Source organism: Grammomys surdaster, unplaced genomic scaffold, assembly GCF_004785775.1.
Source record: "Grammomys surdaster isolate TR1022 unplaced genomic scaffold, NIH_TR_1.0 125690, whole genome shotgun sequence".
NCBI lineage: Eukaryota > Metazoa > Chordata > Mammalia > Rodentia > Muridae > Grammomys > Grammomys surdaster.
This window is the reverse complement of record NW_021620526.1, coordinates 468,674-481,072: the sequence shown is the minus strand read 5'-3', so window position 1 is coordinate 481,072 and position 12,399 is coordinate 468,674. Positions and strand designations below refer to the sequence as shown.

Sequence of the window (12,399 nt, the reverse complement as noted above, 5' to 3'; positions counted from 1 at the left end):
ATGACAGTAGAATTCCCAAACATCAAAACTTACAGGAAGCTGTTAAAATGTCAACTGATATCTCCACCTGCTGGGCTCTCACAATGCTTACCCTTACTCATGGTCAATTAAAATAATCCAAAATCTAACACTTTTCCACATCTACAACACAGGATAGTGGCATCCTTACTTCCCTCAAAATCAAATCAAGTAGGAGAAAAGTAAATGGTTCCAGTTATAATAAGAAAAAGTAACTTGCTGGAACAATTAATGTCTGATAATAGATCCTCTACTCCATGATGAGTATAGAAACAAAAACTCACTGGTGTCGTGCTGCCACAAGACTGAAAAGTATAGGATGATGAGCCCAAGGAGGACAACAGTGTAGCCATCAAAGTCTGTCTACAATGGACTTGGTTAACAAAAGAGAAACTTGTTGAGTCAAGAAACAGAGGTTTAGAACTAGCTGATGTAACATATATACTATATATCAGTTTTCTTTTATTGTGATATCTGATTCCTTTCCTGCCTTCTGGTGGACACATCCATGTTTTATTTTTTACTTTATTATTTATTTTTTTTATTTATTTTCTTTGGGTTTTTTGAGACAGAGTTTCCCTGTGCAGCCCTGGTTGTTCTGGAATTCGTTCTGTAGACCAGGCTAGTCTCAAACTTAGAGATACACTCGCCTCTTCCACCTGAGTGCTGGGATTAATGTGTCATTCACGTTTTATCCTTGCATCTTCAGTGTATAGATAGGGAACTATTGCTTGGAAGTTAGTCACTGAATATGTTTTTTCAGATTAATGGATAAATCTCACATATTTGTCATTAGAAATGATATTGCCTTTGCAACTATAGAAATATATCTTAGACTAGTAATTTATGAACAGCATGACTCATTATTCTGAGGGCTAGGAAGTCTAACATCAAAGTTCCAGTAGACTTACTTGATATCTGCTGAGAGTCCATTTTTCATGGGTGATACCCTCTGTATCTTCACATAATAGAAAGAATTAGAGAATGTGCTAAAATATGTTACAGAATTGTTTTTCCCATTGAAGGCTGCACTATTCCACTCAAAAACTCCCTATATACTGGTATTAGCCCCATTGTAAATTAGATGTCAGTACATAAATTTTGGAAACACACAGGCATTCAGAACACAACATGTGGGCAGAAAGTTATGTTATATATTTACTGCATTTCCCTTCTACCTAGATCAGTTCTGTTCATGTTATTGAAGGGCAATTAGACATTTCACAGCAGCTTGTCTCAAACACAGTATAAACTGATGTACCCTACTGTAGCTCATTCTAACCCATTTTAACCTGCTAAAAACCTCATAATTGCCTTAACTAATGTCCCACTCCAGCCCAACATAGCTGACACAAGCTGATACACAACACAGACTATATATATATATATATATATATATATATATATATATATATGACTTATACAAGATCTGACATGTGTATATAAGTGTGACACATTTTGAAGTCTATATTAGTATTTCTTTTCTGCCATTAGTAAGCATAAAATACCCTCTTGCATCTATATTATATTCACTCTATACACACAGCAATGAAGCATGGTCCAAATATTCTTTCCATCTTCATTTCTCACTTATAAATTGGTTTATCACTTGTCTAAGCCATCCCTAAGACTTACTATAGTATATGCCTTTTCCAGGGCACTGGTGTGTTCCATGTGCTCAAAGCTACTGTACTCACCTAAAATATTTCAATTTCCACAAGAGTTTATAAGCATTATTTAATAATAAAACACTACAAGCAATTTATCTAAAGACATGATTTACTCCCAAGCTTAATCAACAAAAACATGACTCTGAGAATAGAACTATGTTTTAAAGAGTTGGATTCTCATTCTGAACATAGTCTTCTCTTTAAGCTATTTCTGTACTTGGATCAGCAGAGACTATGCCTAAGAACCAATGATATAATTCATGAAAGTGTGTTTTGAGATATTCATTGGCTGGTGAAGCAAATATTTTTGCATGTAGGGTATGGCACAGTGATTTCTAATTTCCCTATGCATAACCACGTTAACCAAAATGAATTAATTAACAAAATAGAACACAATTACACTTAAATCCAACATTGAGCAGGCTATTTTCAAAAACAGAAAAAAATGTGTGCACTAATATAACTGTAAATTTTGAGTCATGGAGAATTCCAACAGAGGACTCATCTTATACACACACACACACACACACACACACACACACACAAAGAGATAATGAGGAAACTCTCCAAAGCTGACTTTATGATAGGCATGGATATTTAATATGAAGTGACCAAGAAAGTTCCCCAATCAGCATTTCCTACTTCTAATGTTCCCAAGGCCAATCAAATTCACAGAAAAAAAATTCACAGCAGAAAAGTGACATGACAGGAAGGTGCTCTAATTTGAAGGGACTTTGGAGTCATTATGGCACTGACAGAGTCTGAGCTGGATTGAAAGGCTTGGGATCTGTAACTGATAAGAGAAAAGAAAACAATATAGAGAATTCAAGAATGGAGAGTAATATGAACAAGAGTGGGAGAAAGTGAGAGAGTAAATAAAAGAGATGCTATGGCTATGTGTTTTCAACAGAGATGCCTCATGCAGTGGGCTGTGGAGCCAGGATATTTGTTTACATCATAGAAATGCAAATAAAGAGAGTGCATTGAGTTTATGGTATCATCCTTAGGCCTTTGGTTTTATACATTAAGCAGGGGTAAACAGAGATATTTTCTTTATTACACTACACAGGGTCCACATGCTCCAACAGCTTGTCTCATTTTCTGGCTAAGAAATCTAGAGCATTCTTGAAGCATAATACCTGAAAATACATCGAGCCTGCAGAAGGATAGCACAGTGACTAGCTGGATTGGAGTTTAGGTCCTAACAGAACTCCTGGGGGCATTTTTGTTATTGAACTCCTATGTACCTACTTTACTATTTAGAAAACGTGGAATGGTAGCAATTACTTCAGCATGGCTCTAAGGCTCTAAAAAGTTTATGGGTAGCTAGGTTAGGTAGATTCAGTGGTCACTACACAATCTTTTTGTTATAGTTTATACTATTTTGGGAGTTAGACCAAATGGACCATGCATCAGACCAAACTGGTCAGAAACACACAAAAGTCTGAAGTATGTGTCCCAATCCGAGAGAGAACAGTATTCACCTGGAACTCCAGCTCCTCTGTGTGAAGGAACAATGGTTGAGATTTACAATTTCATTTGAATGAACATAAAGTAAAGTTAACTGTATGAAAATTGTGGTCTTCTCAATAGATATAAATAGGAAATGTTCATTAATAAAAGACAAGAGAGGATTTTCACACGGCTTATAAACGCTTTTGTCTTATTTTCATTTGTTCTGGGAACTTAATTTCCTTCCACTATAATCCTGAAACAAAAGGTAGTTTATTATATTTTCCTTTTTCAAATTTGCTGTAGTATTATTTGAAATGATTCAATGGCCTGAAGTAACTCAAACATACATATATTATACAAAAACATATATATGTACATGTAATCATTAATGCTCATTGATGCTCTAATTGGTAAAGAACACATTAGACCAAATCTTGCACTATTTCCTTTTAGTACATATCTGAAAGAACAAAGATAAGCCAATTAGCAAGTGATTACTATGTTTATGAGTATGTTGTTCAAAATGACTTTTATTTTCTAGTTTAACTTGAAATACATGCCCAAGAAACCTTTCATTTTCTCCTTGAAAACCTTGAATTAGGGCTGGAACAGTTATTACAGGCTTTCCAATTTTCCCTGCTCCACCACCATGTGCATGCATGTTATTCTTGGTTCTGACCTTTAGGTACACAAGGTAAATAAGTTTCCTATTTCTTTAGAGAGTTAAAGATCTGCATAGATGCAAACTACATGAGCATTAGAGCCTGAAATGTGATTTTTTTTTACTTGTTCCACACTGTCCCCTTTTGAAGTGATCCTGAGTCCCTTTACTTGCTTTTGTCTGCTCAATTACTGATCCTCTGAAGTGTATTTCATGATCTCTGTTTCACAACTTCATTGAACAAGTGATGATGAAAGGGATGATATGACCAAAAGCGAACAACTCTTCCATAGTGCATTCTGGGCTTCTTCCTGCACTGCTATTCATTCTAGTAAAGTGATGAGAATTGGGGCATTGGCTGAGAGAACCACTGTCCAACTTTCCTGTTTAATTTCAGATTATTAGAAATTTGATGAAGGGCAATAAAGCATGTAAAAATGAGTCCCCATTATGACTGGCCAAGTCTGCTAGCCACATGGACTTATGTACCAGGCTTCAGTGACTCTGAGGCCAGGTCGTAGAAAAATGGAAACCAATATACTGTTCTCAAGCCAATACCCTTTACATTTCTCCTTGATCATTTATGGGGAGAGACAGATGTTGTAAGTACTCATTCTTGCCCCTACCCTAGTTAATTCATCTCAGATAAACTCTATGGAAAATTCAAAAAGGTAGCTAAGGAAAGCAGAGATTAGAAGAGTACAGCAGCAATGCTATGCTCAACTGTAAGCTCTGCTATTGATTCACATGACTCTGAACAGGCTATCAACAAGCATATCACACCATTGGCATTTTTCAGGTTTTGGGTCTATGTTTTCTTGTCTATGCTACTCCATCTAATGTCTTGTATCTTGAATGTTCAGAAAAACTCTAATAGCCAGCTGCCTACCTGTTGAAGATTGTAAATGAGAACGTGGCACACACAATACATATTTGTAACATAAAACCATAATGTATTTGCTGTACTTACAATTTTAAAGGACCACAATCACTAACACTTTACCTTTAGAACTCTATTATTGTTCTACTAGAATATATGAGTATATTGATTTCACAAAGACAATACAGAATAAACTAAAGTCAACATTGGCAGTACACATATCTAATCCTAGCAAGAGTCACTTTGTAATGTTTACCTGAAATCCTAGCACTTTTGAGTCTGAAACAGGAAAATGCATTTGGATTGGCAATATGGTAGGAGAGTAGTACAGACTAAGTAAACTCCATAGTGCTACTCTGTGTCAAAAACAATAACAACAAATACATTATGGCCAATTATTAATAAAATCTCTGAAAACATGTTAAGTAATTACCTTGGCTAGAAGATACACAGAAAGGAAACTATGAAACTAGGAAACACAGAAATTTGAAATAGCAACCTGTGCAGGAATAAGTTTTCTAATTTTTCTTACTTTCTTTGATAAGTTTTCTCTAAAGGATTAGCTGCAAGGTGGAGTTGTGGCACAAATGCCTGAAATTCTGACAGAAGCCACATATATCTTAGTAGGAAAAGTAGAGAAAGGGATTCAAGTGGGACAAAGAATAGAAAAAATATATATTAAGGAAAGTATTCTACCAGTTCTGCATGATAATCCTCAGTTAAGCTGTATGTGCATGGCCTAGCTTAATGTCAGCATACCAAAGAGTTGAGAAGAAGAATACAATTTAATTTAGTGCCTCTATTTCAGAAGACTTCATGGGCAGCAAAAGTATGGAACAGACCCATAGCTGCATGGCAGGCTTTGAGAATTTAAAATGAACTTAGACTTCAACTATGGCACTATGCTATCTCCTAAGTGGTACATGAGATAAACCAATACATCAGAAGAAAGGCTTAAAATTTTAAGCAACAAAGAGAGATCTTTAAAAAAAAAATAAGGTAAAGAAAACTTTTCCATAGTACTATAAGAGGACCCAGACTCCATAATAAAATATTTTAAATGTCCTACTTAACAAAAATCATGGAAATTTTACCAAATATAAAGGAAAAGAAGTAATTAATAAGATTAAACTATAAGATGACCCTGATGCTGAAGAAGTAAAGACTTTAAAGTACTTATTATGACTATATCCCATGATTTAAATGAAAATGCAAAAAAAATGGATAGACAGAAGTTTTAAGGAGAAACAATAAAATAACCAAATTGAAGTTTCAAAAATATGAAATTACAAAATGAAAATATCCACTGTCTCAGCACAATTGAAATGACAAAAAAATGTGCCAGTGAACATTATGTGAAATTCCTAGAAGTTATGGATGATATAGTAAAGTCATTATTTAAAGCATTAGTGATTCCAGAGCAAAGAAATTAGCACAGAGAAAGATTTTCAAAGACATATATAGGCATATCATAATCTTATCAAACTGAATAGAAAAATTAATGGAAATTTATAAAGAAGATATGGAGAAATAACATATTTGTTATATGAAAGACAAACTTACAGAGAAGACAGTAGCACATCCTTAATGTTCTTCCATAAAATTACCATCAACCACAGTTTTATATTAAATTCTCTCATTTTGTTTTATTATAATTTTCTTTTATTATAATCTCTATAAAATCCATTCTGACCACAGTTTCCACTCCCACCACTCCTCCCAGCTCCTCGCCCCCTTTCCATCTTCCCAGATCTACTCCTCTAACATTTCCCTTAAGAACATAACAGGCCTCCAAGACAGAACAACCAAACACAATAAATGACTGTCCCAACTTGAGACTCATCCCACATGAGAGACCCAATTCCTGACATTATTAATGATACTCAGTTATGCTTGCAGACAGGAGCCTAGCATAACTGTCTCCTGAAAGACTTCATCCAACAACAGATAGAAAGAGATGCAGAGGCTCACAGCCAATCATCAGGTTGAGGTTGGGGAGTCTTGTGGAAGTGGGGGTAGAATTAAAGGAGCAAGAGGTGTCAAGGACACCAAGAGAAGGCCTATAGAGTCAAGTAACCTTGACACATGGGGGATCGCAGAGACCGAACCACCAGCCAAAGAGCATGCAAGGGGCATGCTTAAGTCTCCTATACATTTGGAGTAGATGTGTAGGTTGGTTGTTATAAGGGTCACCTAACAATTGAGGGCTGACTCTGTTGCCTGTTGTCTGGCTGTGGATAACTTTCCCCTAGGTGGACTGCCTTGCCTAGACTCGGTGGGAGGTTGGATAGGACGTGATTAGTCCTGCTGTTACTTAGTGTGCCAGGATGGATTGGTACCCCTGGGGCCTTTCCCTTCTCTGAGGAGAAGGGAAAAGGGTACTGGGGAGAAGGGGCTGTAAGGGCAGAACTGGGAGGAGAAAGGGGGACTGTGACGGGGATATAAAGTTAATGAGTAAATAAGGAAAAAAGAGACAAGGCAAAAGCCTTCATACTGAGGCTGGACAAGGCAACCCAATAAGAGAAAAAGAGTCCCAAGAGCAAGCAAAAGAGTCAGAGACACACCTGCTCCCACCATTAGGAATTGCATACAAACACCAAGCTAACGATCATAACATATAATCGGAGCACCTGATCGATACCTTTGTAGACCCTATGATTGCTGCTTCAGTATCTGTGAGCCCATATGACCCCTGCTTAGTTGATTCAGTGAGCCATGTTCTCCATGTTCCATCCTTTCTAACTCCTATGGTCTTTTCCTCCCCTTCCTCTGCTCTGAGGTTCCACAAGCTCTGAGGGGAGGAACCTGATGAAGACCTCCAATTTAGACTCTGTCTGCATAATATCTAGCTGTGGGTCTCTGCACCAGCTCCTGTCTGATGGGAGAGGAAGCTTCTCGGATGATGACTTGACAAGGCACCAATCTATGAATATAGCAGAATATCATTATTAGAAATCAATTTCATTGATAACTTTTGTCAGCACAAAGAATGAGAATGAATCTGGAAATAGATCTAGATAGGAAAGGGAGTATTTGAGTGAATTCATGTTTTATAAAGCCTGCAAATGTATCAGGGAATTGTAATTATACATATGCCCATGGGTAGACATACGATCAGACAAGGCTTTCAACACTGACTGATATTCAGAATTCACACAAAGGGGTAGTCAAACCAAGGTAATCTCAGTTTTCCATAAACACAGCAGTAGATTGAACACAATTCCCAAATAATAAGATAAAATAAAATTGAAGCTGTCTTGTATAGAGTTTCGTTTGTGTTGTTTTTATTCTTTGGTAAAAATTTACAAATTAATTGTAACATATATGCTAAAAAGGATAGAGTTAAAAACACCAAATGCATTTTTAATGTGTTCGTATATAGGATATAAGTTTCAAGAAGTACCATAAAACTGTATCAGTAATAAGAATGTGATATTGGTTATACAGTAAACAAAAAGTTGCAGAGAACAGGGTTACTAATTAATCTTTTACCTAAGTTGACAGTCCAGAATAAACTACATAAACTTTGCAATAAATTGTGTTACACAAACATAGTTGAAAACATGAACCCACTTTTCACACCTTACATGACAATTACATAAAAATGCGTAATAGGTTACAACTGAAAAATCTAATAGGGTCAATAAAACTTAACAAAGGAAACAGTTGAAAGTTTTCAAATATTTCATTAAATTAGATTTATACTTATTTATTTTGTGTGTCTGTGTATATATGTTCATGAATGTTGTGCGTGAAAGACAAAAAGAGAAAGAGAGAGAGAGAGGAAGACAGAAAGATACAGAGAGAGAGAAAGAGAGACAGACAGACAGAGAGAGAGGGAGACAGAGAGAGAGGCAAACAGACAGTCAGACAGGAAGATACACACACATACACACACACACACAGAGAGAGAGAGAGAGAGAGAGAGAGAGAGAGAGAGAGAATGTCATAATGTGTGTTTTGTAAATATTAGTTCTTTTTTTCCACAATATGGGTCCCAGATAACAAACATAGATTGTCATCTTGGTGACAAGTTCCTTTATCCACTGAGTCATCTTATGAGCCCCATAGTTATAATTGTATACATTTGAGTCAAACAAAGACTTTCTAGGATATGACATAAAAGCCACAAAATACAGAAAAGCAAATTGTTCAGTGAGATTTTAAGAAGATGAGGAGGGTGATCCTGTAGAAGGACCAGTAATCTCAAATAACCTAGATCCCCAAAGGAGGAGGGTGATCCTGTAGAAGGACCAGTAATCTCAAATAACCTAGATCCCCAAGATCTCTTAGACACTGAGCCACCAACCAGGCAGCATACACCAGCTGATATGAGGCCCAGACACCTATACAGCAGAGGACTGCCTGGTCTGAACTTAGAGAAGAAGCATCTAACTCTCCAGAGACCTGAGGAATGGCGGAGGTCAGGTGGGGTAGATGTGTGTGTGGGGGGGGAGATGTGTGGAGACATCCTCTTGGAGATGGAGGAGGAAGTATGGGATGAGGAACAGTCAGAGGTTGAACAGGGAGAGGGATAAAAACTACATGGTAAAAAAAATTAAATAAATAAATAAAATTAAAAATAAAAATAAATTAAAAAAATGTTTAAACCTATACTAATTGAAGGAAGCTGTTTTGTACAGATGGAGCACAAAAAAATATAGAGAGAAATACAGAGACAGAGAAAGAGAGAGATTTTAACAAAACTAAAAACCTCTTCTTCAAGAAATAAGTCAGAATGTGGAATTAGTTTCACGTGACAAAGAAATTTTATCAAGAATATAAATACACCCAACCTCAGAAAACCAAGAGAAAGAGGGCTTCCCAGGAGCCTTAACTCGGGCAGCATCTCAGGTAAAGAAACAGCAACAATTGCCCCAAACAGGGGGTAACCGGGACCCACTGGGACCCAGGAATTCACTCCTGGCCTGGAGCACGGGTTCCTTCCGGTCTGGGCCCTAGCGCTCAGCAGATCCCGGGAGTCAGCTCTGCACTCAATCTCTCAGAACCCAGAGGAAGTGGGACTCTCAGGAGCTCTAACCCAGGCAGTAGAGCAGTATCTTAGGCAAGGAGGCAGCAATACTCACCCCAAACAGGGAGTAACTGGGACCCACTGGGACCCAGGAATTCACTCCTGGCCTGGAGAGAGGGTTCCTTCTGGTCTGGGACCAAGCACTTGGAAGATCCCAGGAGATAGCTCTACACCCAATCTCACAGAACCCAGAGGAAGCGGGGCTCTCAGGAGCTCTAACCCAAGCAGTATCTTAGGCAAGGAGGTGGCAAAACTTGCCCCAAACAGAGAGCAACTGGGACCCACTGAAACCCAGGAATTCACTCCTGGCCCAGAGGGAGGGTTCCTTCCAGTCTGGGCCCAAGCACTCGGCAGATCCCGGGAGACAGCTCTGCACCCAATCTCACAGAGCCCAGAGGAAGTGGGGCTCTGAGGAGCTCTAACCCAAGCAGTATCTTAGGCAAGGAGGTAGCAATACTTGCCCCAAACAGGGAGTAACTGGGACCCACTGGGACCCAAGAACTCACTCCTGGCCCGGAGCATGGGCCCCCTCCCACTTTCCACCTGAGCACTGAGCATATCTTGGCCTTAGCTCTAACCCCAGCAGCAAAACACATCCCAAACAGTTCTGACACAACCTAGATAATAGGAAAGACAATCTCCAGTCAGAGACACTACAGATAGCACAAAGGAGATCCAGATGGCGAAAGGCAAGTGCAAGAACATAAACGTCAGCAACCCAATGTACTTGCCACCATCAGAACCTAGTTCTCCCACATTAGAAAGTCCTGAACTCCCCATATCACCAGGAAAGCAAGAACCAGATCTAAAATCACTTCAAATGATGATGATAGAGGACTATAAGAAGGACATAAATAACACTATCAAAAAACTTGAGGAGAACACAGGTAAACAGGAAGAAGTCCTTAAAGAAACACAAAAATCCTTTAAAGAATTACAAGAAAACACAAACAAACAGATGAAGGAATTGAACAAAACCATCCAGGACATAAAAATGGAAGTAGAAACAATAAAGAAATCACAAAGGGAGAATACCCTGGAGATAGAAAACCTAAGAAAGAAATCAGGAGTCATAGACACAAGCATCACCAACAGAATACAAGAGATAGAAGAAAGAATCTGAGGTGCAGAAGATACCATAGAAAATATTGACACAACTGTCAAATAAAACACAAAATGCAAAATGTTCTTAATACAAAACATTCAGGAAACCCAGGACACAATGAGAAGACCAAACCTAAGGATAACAGGTATAGAAGAGAGTGAAGATTCCCAACTTAAAGGGCCAATAAATATCTTCAACAAAATTATAGAACAAAACTTCCCTAACCTAAGGAATGAGATGCCCATAATCATACAAGAAGCCTAGAGAACGCCAAATAGACTAGATCAAAAAAGAAATACTTCCTGTCACATAATAATCAAGACACAAAATATACAAACCAGAGAAAGAATTTTAAAAGCAATAAGGGAAAAAGGCCAAGTAACATATAAAGGCAAACCTATCAGAATTACACCTGACTTCTCACCAGATACTATAAAAGCCAGAAGATCCTGGACAAATGTCATACAAACCCTAAGAGAACATAAATGCCAGCCCAAGCTACTATACCCAGCAAAACTCTCAATTACCATAGACTGAGAAACCAAGATATTCCACAACAAAACTGAATTTACACAGTATCTTGCCACAAATCCAGCACTACAAAGGATAATAGCAGGAAAGCCCCAATACAAGGAGGGCAAATATACCCTAGAAAGAGCAAGAAAATAATACTTTTCCAACAAACCCAAATGAAGATAACCACACAATCAATCCCTCCACTATTAGCAAAAATAACAGGAAGCAACAACACCCTCTACTTAATATCTCTTAACATCAATGGACTCAATTCCCCAATAAAAAGGCATAGGCTAACGGGCTGGATCCGCAAATAGGACCCAGCTTTTTGCTGCTTACAGGAAACCCACCTCAGTGACAAAGGCAGACACTACCTTAGAGTAAAAGGTTGGACAACAATCTTTCAAGCAAATGGCCCTAAGAAAAAAGAAGGAGTAGCAATTCTAATATCGAATAAAATCAACCTCCAACTTAAAGCTCTCAAAAAGGATAAGGAAGGACATTTCATACTTGTCAAAGGAAAAGTCAACCAACATGAACTCTCAATTCTGAATATCTATGCACCAAATACAAGAGCACCCACCTTCATAAAAGCACCCTTACTAAAGCTCAAAGCACACATTGCACCTCACACAATAATAGTGGGAGACTTCACCACCCCACTCTCAGCAATGGATAGATCTTGGAAACAGAAACTAAATAGAGATACAGTGAAACTAACAGAAGTTATGAACCAAATGGACTTAACAGATATCTATAGAACATTTCACCCTAAAGCAAAAGAATATACCTTTTTCTCAGCAGCTCATGGTACTTTCTCCAAAATAGACCATATAATTTGGCACAAGAAGGGCCTCAGCAGATATAAAAAAAAAAGAAATAATCCCCTGCATCCTATCAGATCACCATGGTCTAACGCTGGTCTTCAAAAATGACAAAGACAACGGAAAGCACACATTTACATGGAAACTGAACAACACCCTACTCATTGATAATCTGGTCAGGGAAGAAAGAAAGAAAGAAATTAAAAACTTTTTAGAATTTTATGAAAATGATGACACA

At 37.8% G+C, this 12,399-nt stretch overlaps 1 protein-coding gene across 1 annotated transcript in view; it reads right to left on the bottom strand.

Moving 5' to 3' along the window:
* The window catches only part of Gabra3 (gamma-aminobutyric acid type A receptor alpha3 subunit), a 158,665-nt gene that overhangs the window by 102,853 nt on the left and 43,413 nt on the right, over positions 1-12,399 (bottom strand). The gene's annotated exons all lie outside the window — the stretch shown is intronic.